Consider the following 11864-nt stretch of genomic DNA (forward strand, 5'->3'; position numbering starts at 1 on the left):
CCCAGCTCCAGGTTGAGCTGTTGTTCAGCATCTTAGCTGTAGAGGGCAGTGTCACTGGCCCTCATATGTGGGATCCGAACCGGGGCCCTCTGGAGTCCCAAGCCAGCTCTTAACCATCACGCCACTCGGCCAGCCCAGGGGGTGGTATTTAGTCTTGACTCACCCATACCCTAGGACTCAGGTGTGAGTAAGCTCAGAAGAGGTAGGCCAAAGAACGCTTTGTCTCACAGACACTGTCAGAATCTTATCTCCTCCAGACCCAGGAACCCAGACTATCTCTCTTAGGGTGAATTTTTTCACCAGGAAAGTATCTGGCTAGAGATAAAACAGATGGCTGGAAGGCCCATTCCCAATCATCACAAAGACTTGCTTTGACACGTAAACTCTGGGGAATGCACAGCCTAACCTCAGATTGGTATCTTTTCCTCACGTCATGTCATACGTTGAATATCTATTACATTCCTTGCACCAACGAACTGAAACCCAGAGTGCTTGTCAGTGCTTTGAACTATGGGTTCCAGGCTTCCTTTGCCTCCCTTCTCTGTTGATGTTAGACACTTTCCATACTGTGTAGCTGCGACATATGACGAGTGTGCTCCAGAGCTCCACTGAAATGGGAAATTTATATAGCATTGACCTTCAGACGTTCCAGGGCAAGAGAAAAGGTGCAAGAAATGAGGAACATAGTAAACCTATGGAGGATAATAATAGCACACACTTGCCTGGCAAATGTGATGTGCCAGACACTGTTCTGTGTGTCCCACAAGCATTGATTTATTTCATCTCAACATCTACCTCATAGGATTGTTATATGTTACCCTCACTTTACAGAGAAGGAAACCAAGACTCTGAAAGGTTAAGTTACACCCTCAGGATCACCGAGCTTTCTCAGAACCAGGGTCCAAATCCAGAGGGATTGCCTCCAGAATGCACGTTCTTCACCACTGTGTTATATTTCATGGCCGCCATTAAACTGTTCTCACTGGGAGTTGACTTATCTGGAAGGAATGCCCTTTGCCCTTCCAAAACTAAGAATTGAATGGACAAGCAGGAGTTTCCAATGAACTCTCCCTAAGATGTCCCCTCTTCAAAGGACACATAAGATGTCCCCTCTTCAAAGGACACACACACACACACACACACACACACACACACACACATTGATCTCCGGAGCCATTGAGTACTGTATCCCAAATAACTTTTTTTTTAATGAAATGATGATACTAATTTCTGATTATGCAATAATGAAAAGTTTCATTTGATACTATATTTAATTTTTTCTAACTTCCCACAAGAACTATTTTTCCTCACAGAGAGTTTTAGCAATCAAAACTATTTCTTCCTTCCCAGAAATGAAAGGACTTCTCTTATCTCAGGACCCGTTAATGGCTATCAGTTTTGGTTTGATGCCTGTGTAGACAAGCCCATCTCCCTATCAGTTATGAGTTAGAATACCTGCAGTCTGGATATCAGTCTGATGGAAAAAGCTGCAGGGAGCTTAGCAGGAATCTGCCCTGGGGAAGATGACCTAGACACACACATCGAATATGGGAAATTTTCTCCCAAAAAATAAATGCAGCTTAAGGATAGAATTGGAAAGCCTAGCGTCCAGCTCACTGCAGGAGTTGTGCTGTTTTGTTTTGTTTTGTTTTGCTTTGTTTCTTAGGTACCCTCCCAGAATCCTTCAGTTCACTTCACAGGTGTGATGCATCACCTAGTCCCCACATGTGTAGGGTTTGCATAGCCTTGAAAATTCATTTTGGGGTGGACAAGGCTAACAAATTAAGGGAACTTGGCATTATAATACAAATTATAATTACAAGACAATGAGCTCCATTATATCAGTTTTCAGGGAATTAGAGCGGACAATCCTAACGAAGACTTTGGCCAATGGATTGCTGTGGCAAAAGCCCTTGAAACACATCAGGAAGGGTTTGGAAGCAAAGTTGAAAATATGTCCCTACTTTTATATATGACCTAGGATACCATATGCACTTTTTTTTTTTTTAAGATTTTATTGGGGAATTGGGGGAGGGAACAGCATTGGGGAATCGGGGAAGGGGAACAAACAATCTGTTGTCCTTTTGTTCTTCAGTCTAGTTGTGGAGGACATTGCTTCACTGGCCCATGTTGGTATTGTGATCATTGCGCTCTTCCCGGGTGAGGCAGATCAGTCGCCATCCATTGGAAGGCGGCTCACGCCAGCTGCTGGCTGCTCACACTGGCTGCCAGCCACTCACAGTAGCTTACGGCAGGCCACTGCAGCCTACGCCGTCGCCTGTGACTCACAGCAGCCCACCTCCAGATTGAGCTGTTGCTCTCCATCTTAGCTGTAGAGGGCAGTGTCACTGGCCTTCATGTGGGATCCGAACTGGGGCCCTTCTGCTCAGAGCTGGTGTCCCAAGCCCGCTCTTAAACAACACGCCACTCGGCCGGCCCCTGCAATAGCATTCTTTTATGTTTCTCCTGGTGTATACACAGGAGTGGAATTGTTGGGTTGTGGAGAATACGTACATCCAATTTTACCAGATAACGGCTAACTGGTTTTCCACAGGAGGCTTTTTCAGTGTCTACTCTGATGCTGCTGATAGGCAGTGCATAGGAGCTTCAGGTAAATCACAGCCTTGCCAACACTTTTTGTTACCAGACTTCTTAATGTTTACCAATCTAGTGGATAAAAGAATGGATATTTGTATTTTCATGGATACTAGTAAAATTGAACATCTTTTCATATATTTATGTACCATTCATGTTTCTTTTTTGTGTGAAATGCCAGTTCATGTCTTTTGCTAATTTTCCTGTTGACTTCTCTTTTTCTTATTAAGTTGAAGGAGTTTTTCTTTTATAACTTTGGATGCTAATCCTTTGTTTATAATATGTATGGCAAATACCTTCTCCAAGCTTATGATCTGTATTTTGTCTTACTTTATAGTATCTATGGTGATCCATAGTGCTTAACTGTAAAGTCAAATTTACCAATCTCTTTTTACATATGTTGTACCATCCGTATCTTGTTTAAGAGATCTTTTCCTATCCTGAGGTCATAAAGACATTTTATATTTTCTTCTATAGGTTTTTAATTTGCTTTTGACATATCACTATAGATGCAATTTTTAAATGGATATTCTATCTCCAGTATCACTTATCAAATAGTCCATTCTTTTCCTGTGATCAACAATGCCCAGTCTGTTGTAATTCAAGTTTCTCTAAATGTGTGATTTGTTTCTGGGCTCTCTAGTATGCTCAAATGGTCTATTATCTATGTCTGCACATATACCTCACTGTCAAAAGTACTATAGCTCTATAATAAGTCTTGATAATTGATATGGGAAATCTCCCCACCCTATTCTTTTTCTTCATAATGTCTTCTTTATTCTTGAGCCTGTGAGCTCCCACTGACACTTAAGAAAATGGGATTGTCAGGTTTTTTTAAAAGCCCTTATGGAATTTGGGCAGAATTGCATTGCATCTAAAGATCAATTTGGGGAGCGTTAACAACTTTACCATGTTGAATCCATAAACATGGTATATCCCTGCATTTACTTAAGTGTTCTTTAGTGACTCTCAGTAAAATTGGATAATTTCTTTCAACAGGTCCTGCTCAACTTTTGTTACACTTATTTTTTAAATACTTTATGCATTTTTGTGCTATTGTAAACAATGTCTTTTTAATTACATTTTCTTATTGTTTATTGCTGATATTTAGAAATGCAATTGACTTCTGTATCTTATCCAGATACCTTGCTAAACGCTGCTTATTTCTGATATTTTCTGTAGACTATTTTATAGGCAAGAACATATGTGAATAATGAACATTTTTGTGTCTTTCTTTTAAATCCTTATACTTTTTTTTCTTTATCTTACCTACTGTGCTGGCTCCGGAATGATGTTGAATAAAAGGAAAGGCAGTGACCATCTTTGTCTTGCTCCTGTTTTTTAAAAGGAAACTCTTTCAACTTTTGACCATTAAGTAGGATGTTCCCTATACATTTTTGTTTGATAACCATTATCGAGTTAAAGTTGTTCCCTTCTATCCCTATTTGGTTACGAATATTAATATGGCTGATTTATGTTAGTCCTCAATTTTATCAAATGCTTTTTCTGCAATCATTGAGGTGTTCATATGATTTTTCTTTTAATCTGTTATATATAAACATACATATATAAGATATAAAAATATATACATAAAATAAATGTCATTTATAGATTTTCTAATGTAAACTACACTGCATTCCTAGGATAAACTCAACTTGGTATTTGTATCATCAAGGTTAATATGCAGAGAACAGAAACCATATTCCCTATTTTAAGCAAAAAGTGATTTAATATATGAAGTAAGTATGTTTTTGTTTCACATGATAAAAACAAAAACCCCAAAAATCAACTCAAATTGGATTAAACAACGCATGGAAAAGTTTGAATTTGCCAAAGGTTAGATGTAGGGTTCTATAGATGTTCAAATAAATCAAGCTTGCTAATTGTATCATTCAAATATTCTATATCTTCACTGATTTTTGCCTAGTTGACCTACTGGTAATTGAGAAAATGTGTTGGCTGTCCTCTATAGTGGCATTTTTAAAAATAAATTTCTCCCTATAGTCCTATTGTTTTCTTATTTATCTTTAAGCCATTTTATTAGGTGCATGCAATTTAGAATTGTTATGTCTTCTCACTGAATTTTACCCTTTATTGTAATCTGTTAATTCTGTCTATCCCTAATAATGTTTTTTGTCTTAAGGTCTATTTTGTCTGATATTAACATAGCCCCTCAGTTTTCTTTCGGTTAGTATTCACCTAATATACCTTTTACTTTCAATCTTTCCATGCTTTAAATTTTAGTTGAGTCTCATAAACAGCATATAGCTGGATTTGGGCCAAGACAAAAAAAATTAAAAAATTAAAAACACTAAATGTTCTTCATTTTTTTGTCTGCCCAACCTCCACAAACCCTTCCTGTTGGAGGGACATCTTCCTCCAACATCGATAAGAGAGAGAACCTCATTCCCACTACAGAAGCCTAGAGACACCAAATATTCCTTCTTTCACTCCACGGTAGCTGAGGTGCTGTTGTGTGACTCAGCCTTGACCCGTCAGATGGTTCTGCCAGGAACTGCAATACTGAGTGACACAATGGTGACACAATTTATAATTCAGGCATGGCAGAAGCAGCAGTATCCAATGACAGTAGCAACCATGCTCAGCCACAGCAGTGTCTGGTGGTGGCAGGGCCGGTGCCAGCAGTGCCCTAACCACAACTTTCCTGTGTGGACCTTGACTGTGGCTCCCAATGCCTGCCTCTCTTGGTTTGCTTTTTTTATAAAAACCAGTTCTCCTTCTACTTGATTCTAGAATCTACCTGATCTCTTTATAATAAATGCCTTTTCTGCTTAAGTGAGGGAGGCTGTTTCTGTTGCTTGCAAACAACAATCCTGACTAATATAAAAGTGTTCTTTCTGGGCCGGCCGAGTGGCTCAGTTGGTTAAGAGTTGGCTTAAGAACTCAATCTCTGAGCAACAGGGCCACCGGTTAGATTCATACATGGGCCAGTGACTCTGTGCCTGAGCTGAGCTGTCGCTGAGTTGCCAACAGGTGGCAGGATGGCTCAGCTGGTGTAACAACAAGATTGCCTGTTCAATGGTGGGCTATGCCTACCCGCAACTAAGACTGAACTCGGCACCTTGCGCTGAGCTGCCGCCCCCGGATGGCTCAATGGATAGAGCATGTGCTCTTAACAACAAGGCTGCTAGTTTGACTCTCGCATGGGATGGTGGCTACGCCCACCTGCAACTAAGGCTGAACACAGCACCTTCAGCTTAGAGGCCACAAGCTGCCGACGCGCAGCCAGATGGCGACTGGCGCCCTCCACAACGAAGACTGAAGAACAACAACTTGGCTGGTCCCCTTCCCCAATTCTTCAACACTGTTCCCCTTCCCCAATTCCCCAATAAAATCTTTAAAACAATAAAGTGTTCTTTCTTCCTGTGGAATTGGGGAGGAAGACATGATATGAAGCGGCGATATGTGGGGTCTGGATTTGCTGGAGCCATTCTTGCTACCACAGGGAAGCCAGCCGGGGTATAAAATCAACATAGAAGAAAGGTGGGGGTGAGAAAAATCATAGACGTATAAGGGCAGAACCCTGATAACACCTTGAATCTCTAGACCCAACCATACCTAAAGTTAGCTTTACTCTGGGCTTCAGCCTCATAAGTCAATGGGTTCCGTGTATTGTTTAATCTCACTTAAGTGGACTTTTCTGTCACTTGCAACCAAACGCATCCAACCTGACACCATTCTATTCTGCCTCTGAAAAGGAATCCCTCACTTGACTGCAATAAGCATTTAGCTGCTCTTCTACTTCTTTCTTTTCTAGTTGAACTCCTATAAATAATTTAAAGTTTTAATGTCTTCATGTCCTCACCACTCTTTCCTGCTTAACCCACTAACATTTGGATTCCTTCTTTACCACTTTGCTGACACTGTTTTCTTTTAGATCACCAATAGTCTTCTTCTATCTTAATTCAGTGCCACATTCTCCAACGTATTCATTCATTCATTCATTCATTCAACTTTTTTACCTGCCAACTTCAGCAAAGTGGAGTGCTACATTCATTCACTGAACAGATATTTATTGAACCTCTAATATATCCTAGACTTTTAGGATAAAAAACCCCCAACATATTAGATATGGTCTCTACTCTCATGTAGGATTATTATTTTATCAAAGACAGACACTGAAGTAATTATAATAAATGATAGTGAATGTTACTACAATATCTCCCTGGGAAATTGACATTTAAACTAAAAGTTGAATATAGGAGGGGAATAATGTACAGAGCATGTTAGTGGAAAAGGATTGGAGGCAAAGGCGGATCATTCAAAACTCATGGAAGCATGAGAAAGAAGTCTAGCATTGCTGGGTCAAAAGGTACATGGGAGAGAGTGGCAATAAATAAGGCAGACCAAATTGTGGAGAGGCTTGACATCCCGTTTAAGAAGTTTGAAGACAGTGGGAAGCTGCCGAAGGATTTTAATCAAAGAACTGTGAAAAATAATGTAAACAAAGCCACTTCAAAATGGAGTCAGAGCTGCCAGCCCACAGGAATTGCCTTGCATGTCTTACTCCTCAAATCTTTGAAATGTTTAAACTGCCTAAACTAACCTTTGGACTGAGCCAAACCAACATTGTATTCCACACAACTATTTGCAAAGCTAACAGAAAAGCAGACATTCTGACTACTGGACTGCAAATTAAACACATTCTTTAGAATTAGCACCACCATTTATAGCTAAAGAATAATGTAGCTTATCAGCACCTATAGAAATTCCTTTCTTGACTTATTAACACCAATAGAAGTCCCTTCCTTCTAATCATGTCATTATTCCCTTTTCTCATACAAACCTCTTGCCTTCACCTCTTCATCAGAACACTTTTTGGGTTTCTGCCTGAGTCAGAGTAGCCATTCTTTTGAATCTCAAACACTTGTTGCCTCTCACTTTTGCCTTTTATTGATCAGTTAACAGGACTGATCGATTTATGTTTATTAAAGATCGCTTTGTGGTTTGGAAAGTCATCAGAATGTTTTCAGGAAATTGTAAAGCGGTTGCAGGAGTCTGGCATTGGACGGCCTCGAGTACAGTGTTGGCCATGGGATAAAGTAAAGGAAATTGATTTGGGAGAGATTTTGGAAATAGGCCCAAAAGGATATTAATAGATGGAGGGAGTGAGAAGCCAATGAAACGTGGGCCACAATAATGCATACGACCTGCTCTGAAAGAGCACTGTACAAAAGATAAGGCACATACGTCCCATTAAACCATTTTTCAGAACAAATCTATTGGCATTTTTTTCTCCCTAGGCTTAACTGATGCTCAGCGCTCTTACTCTCATGATGTGCTTTTCATAGTTTCCTCAGAAATTTCCTGGCTGGTGTTATCTAACTTCGGATCCCTTAGAGACAATGTCCCTTCTCTGGCTGGTCTTTATAATGCTGAATCCAAGTTCATGTCCAGCTGTTTTCTGTTAAGGTAACTTCATTCAACCTAGCAGGAAGTTCTCTTGGCCTAGATCCTCTTTTTTTTTTTTTTTAAAGATTTTATTGGGGAATTGGGGAAGGGGAACAGTGTTGGGGAATTGGGGAAGGGGAACAGCCAAGTTGTTGTCCTTCAGTCTTAGTTGTGGAGGGTGCAGCTAGCTCAGCTCCAGGTCCAGTTACCATCTGGCCGCCTGTCAGCAACCCATGGCCATTCAGCTCAAGGTGCATGTTCAATCTTACTTGCGGGTGGGCGTAGCCCACCATCCCGTAATGGAGTAGAACCAGCAACCTTGTTGTTAGGGGCACATGCTTTCACCAGCTGAGCTGTCCTGCCACCTGTTGGCAGCTCAGTGGCAGCTCAGCTCGGGTACAGCTCACTGGCCCATGTGGGACTCGAACCAGCGACCCTGTTGCTCAGAGCTTGTGCTCTTAACCAACTGGGCCACTCAGCTGGCCCTAGATCCTCTTTTATATAACCCCCAGGCTGGTCCCTATCTGTGGGTCCATATCTGGCACTCAAGGGAAAAAAAATCTTCTTTGATCAATTTAATCTCAACTCTCCCTTTTTCTGTCGCCACAGGTTGCTTCAACCCCTCTTTTCTGCCTTTCTTGTTTAAAAATTTTATCTTACTATGGTAAGAACACTCAACATGGGATCTACCCTCTTAAATTTTTAAGTGTACCATATGTTACCATTGACCAGAGGTACAAAGTATAAAAGTATAGCAAATTTCTAGAATGTATTCACCTTGCTTGACTGAAACTTTCTGCCCGTTGATTAGTAACTTCTCATGACTAAGGATGTTGGGCATCTTTTCTTGTGTTTATTGGCCATTTGTATATCTTGTCTTAGAGAAAGGTCTATTTAGATCCTTTGCCCAATTTTTAATTGGGTGGTCTCACTACTTAGTTGTAAGAAATCAAGATAAATATCCCTTATCAGGTTTATTATTTGCAAAAAAATTTTCTCCCATTCTGAGTTGTCTTTTCACTTTCTTTTTTTTTAAAGATTTTTTTAATTGGGGGAATTGGGGGATGGGAACAGACAAGTTGCTGTCCTTTTGTTCTTCAGTCTAATTGTGGAGGACGTTGCTTCACTGGCCCAAGTTGGTGGCCCAAGTTGGCAATATCATTGCGCTCTTCCCCAGCGAAGCAGATCAGTCGCCAGCTTCTGGATGGCCGCTCTCTGCTGGCCGCTCATACTGGCTGCTGGCTACACACACAGTAGCCCATGGCAACCCACTGCAGCAGGGGCTGCCGCCTATGCCGTCGCCGGTGACTCACGGCAGCCCAGTTCCAGGTTGAGCTGTTGTTCAGCATTTTAGCTGTGCAATGTCACTCACTGGCCCTCATATGTGGGATCCGAACCAGGGCCCTCTGGCTTTCCAAGCCAGCTCTTAACCAACGCGCCACTCAGCCGGCCCTCTTTTCACTTTCTTGATAGTGTCCTTTGAAGCACAAAAGTTTTAAGTTGATGAAGTCCAATTTATCTATCTTTTTTGTTGCGTGTGCTTTTGATGTCATATCTAAAAATCCTTTGCCAAATCCAAGGTTTCGAAGATTTATTCCTTTGTATTTCTTCTAAAGGTTTTATAGTTTTAGCTCTTACACTTAGGTCTTTGATCTATTCTGAGTTAATTTTTATATATACGTATGATGTGAAGTAAGGGTCCAACTTTATTCTTTTGCATATGAATCTCCAGTTGTGTCAGCGCCATTTGTTTTTTCTGTTTTGTTTTGTTTTTCTTTGAATGGTGTTGGCACTCTAGTCAAAAAACAGTTGACAATAGATATGAGTTTATTTCTGAACTACCAATTCTAGTCCATTGATCTTTATGTCATCCTTATGCCAGTACCACTCTATTTAATAACTTAACTGTAGCTTTTAGTGAATTTTGAGATAGGAATGTGGGAGTTCTCTGACTTTATTCTTTTCAATATTATTTTAGTGGACTCATTTTTAATAACTGAAATTGATCACTTCTGGGATATACCTGATTTTTCATTAAGAGATGGGAATGACAGCATAGCTAAACATGGTGTTTATAAAAAAACAAAACAATTTTATGTTCATATGCAGTATGTTAAGACTCCACAACAAATTAGTTAACAATACATACTTTAAAAATTTTTAAAAACTCTTAGAGAAAAATTTGGACTTAACACAGAATTGGGGTGTTCAAGACAGCTTTCCCAGGATCTTCTAGGGCAAGGAAGCCCCATTTGATTTCTGAGTTATACATATTTGTTCATGTTTTGCCATGGAATAAGTCTCTAGATATTTAGTGCTTTTATGTGTGTGTATATCTTGAAAGTCACCTGTACTAACTTTATCAGTTTCATAAGTGCTCCTTACATAAATCTTGTTGTTTGCTTTTTGTTTGTTTGCTTGTTTGTTTGTTTTTTGGCAAAGCCACTTTGGTTTCCACATAGTGTTATTAAGAAAATATACCGGTTCGATTCCTGGCCCAAGCTGAGCTGCCGCTGACCTGCCAACAGGTGGCAGGATGGCTCGGCTAAAAAAAAAAAAAAATGGGGCTGACCGGGTGGTGTGTTGGTTAAGAGTTGTCTTGGGATGCCAGCTCTGAGCAGCAGGGCCCGGGTTTGGATTCCACTTGAGGGCCAGTGACGCTGCACCCTCTACAGCTAAGATGGTGAACAATACCTCAACCTGAAGCTGGGCTGCTGTGAGTGGCCAGCGATGGCGTAGACTGCAGTGGGGCTGGCCAGCAGCTGGTGTGCGCTTTCGTGAGCTGTGTGAGCAGCAGAGAGCTGCCGTGAGCGGCCGTCCAATGGCAGGTGAGCAACTGCCTCATTCGGGAAGAGCATAATGATAATACCAACATGGGCCAGTGAAATGACGTCCTCCACAACTAAACTGAAGAACAAAAAGAACAGGAACTTGTCTGTTCCCCTCACCCAATTCCCCCAATAAATTTTTTTTAAAAAGAAAATATACACAGGGGCAGCCAGTTAGCTCAGCTGGTTAGAGCGCAGTGCTCATAACACGAAGGCTGGCGGTTCGATCCCCACATGGGCCACTGAGTTGCGCCCTCCGCAACTAGACGGAAACAACTACTTGTCTTGGAGTTGATGGGTCCTGGAAAACCACACTGTTCCCCAATAAAAATTAAAAAAAAGAAAATACATACATATACGTATACATACAAACCAATAAACTTGTTTTATCCTGTTTTGTCTAGTAATATGACAAATCTGAAGAGACACCTGAGGAGGTAGCTACAGCTGGACAGAGTGAAGAGGTGTGTGTTCCCATGGATGACTCAAGCCTGCCCACCACCGTCAATGTAGACGAGTGTTTTGCCATCGCCTTTGTTGCTCTTCTGTTTCTTTTCCTCATAGTGATGATTTTCCGCTGTGCCAAGCTGGTGAAAAATCCCTATGAGGCCAGTTTCATAACCACAGAACCATCTCTGACCTGAACTATGAAAAAAAACCTGGTAGACTCTTCCCTTCACAGGAGCTTCAAAATCTTTTATACTCGGACATTTATGATCCGAACTTTGTATTATTTCACCTCCCTATTTCTCAGCCTTCTCACTCTTGCATTCCACTACAGGCACGTGAGGGTGAGTTGAGATTAATAAAAGCGGTGAAACACAAGCTAGTTTGTATTGTTCCTGTTTGGGGAAATGGCTATAAAAGTGGGACAGAGACAAGTTAAACTTGTTGATTAAAATAAGGCCATGAGGGGGACTGGCCGAGTGGCGCAATGGTTAAGAACTGGCTTGGGACGCCAGAGGGCCCCGGTTTGGATCCCACATATGAGGGTCAGTGACACTGCCCTCCACAGCTAAGATGCTGAAC

At 41.1% G+C, this 11864-nt stretch overlaps 1 long non-coding RNA gene across 1 annotated transcript in view; it reads left to right on the forward strand.

Moving 5' to 3' along the window:
- The window catches only part of LOC109372269 (uncharacterized), a 15840-nt gene extending 4216 nt beyond the window's left edge, over positions 1 to 11624 (forward strand). The window contains exon 3 of the long non-coding RNA XR_002122022.1: positions 11240 to 11624. This is a non-coding gene — a long non-coding RNA (uncharacterized LOC109372269). The remainder of the gene's footprint in view (positions 1 to 11239) is intronic.
- Positions 11625 to 11864: the final 240 nt, after the last annotated feature.

Source organism: Hipposideros armiger, unplaced genomic scaffold (genome assembly GCF_001890085.2).
Source record: "Hipposideros armiger isolate ML-2016 unplaced genomic scaffold, ASM189008v1 scaffold_621, whole genome shotgun sequence".
Lineage (NCBI taxonomy): Eukaryota > Metazoa > Chordata > Mammalia > Chiroptera > Hipposideridae > Hipposideros > Hipposideros armiger.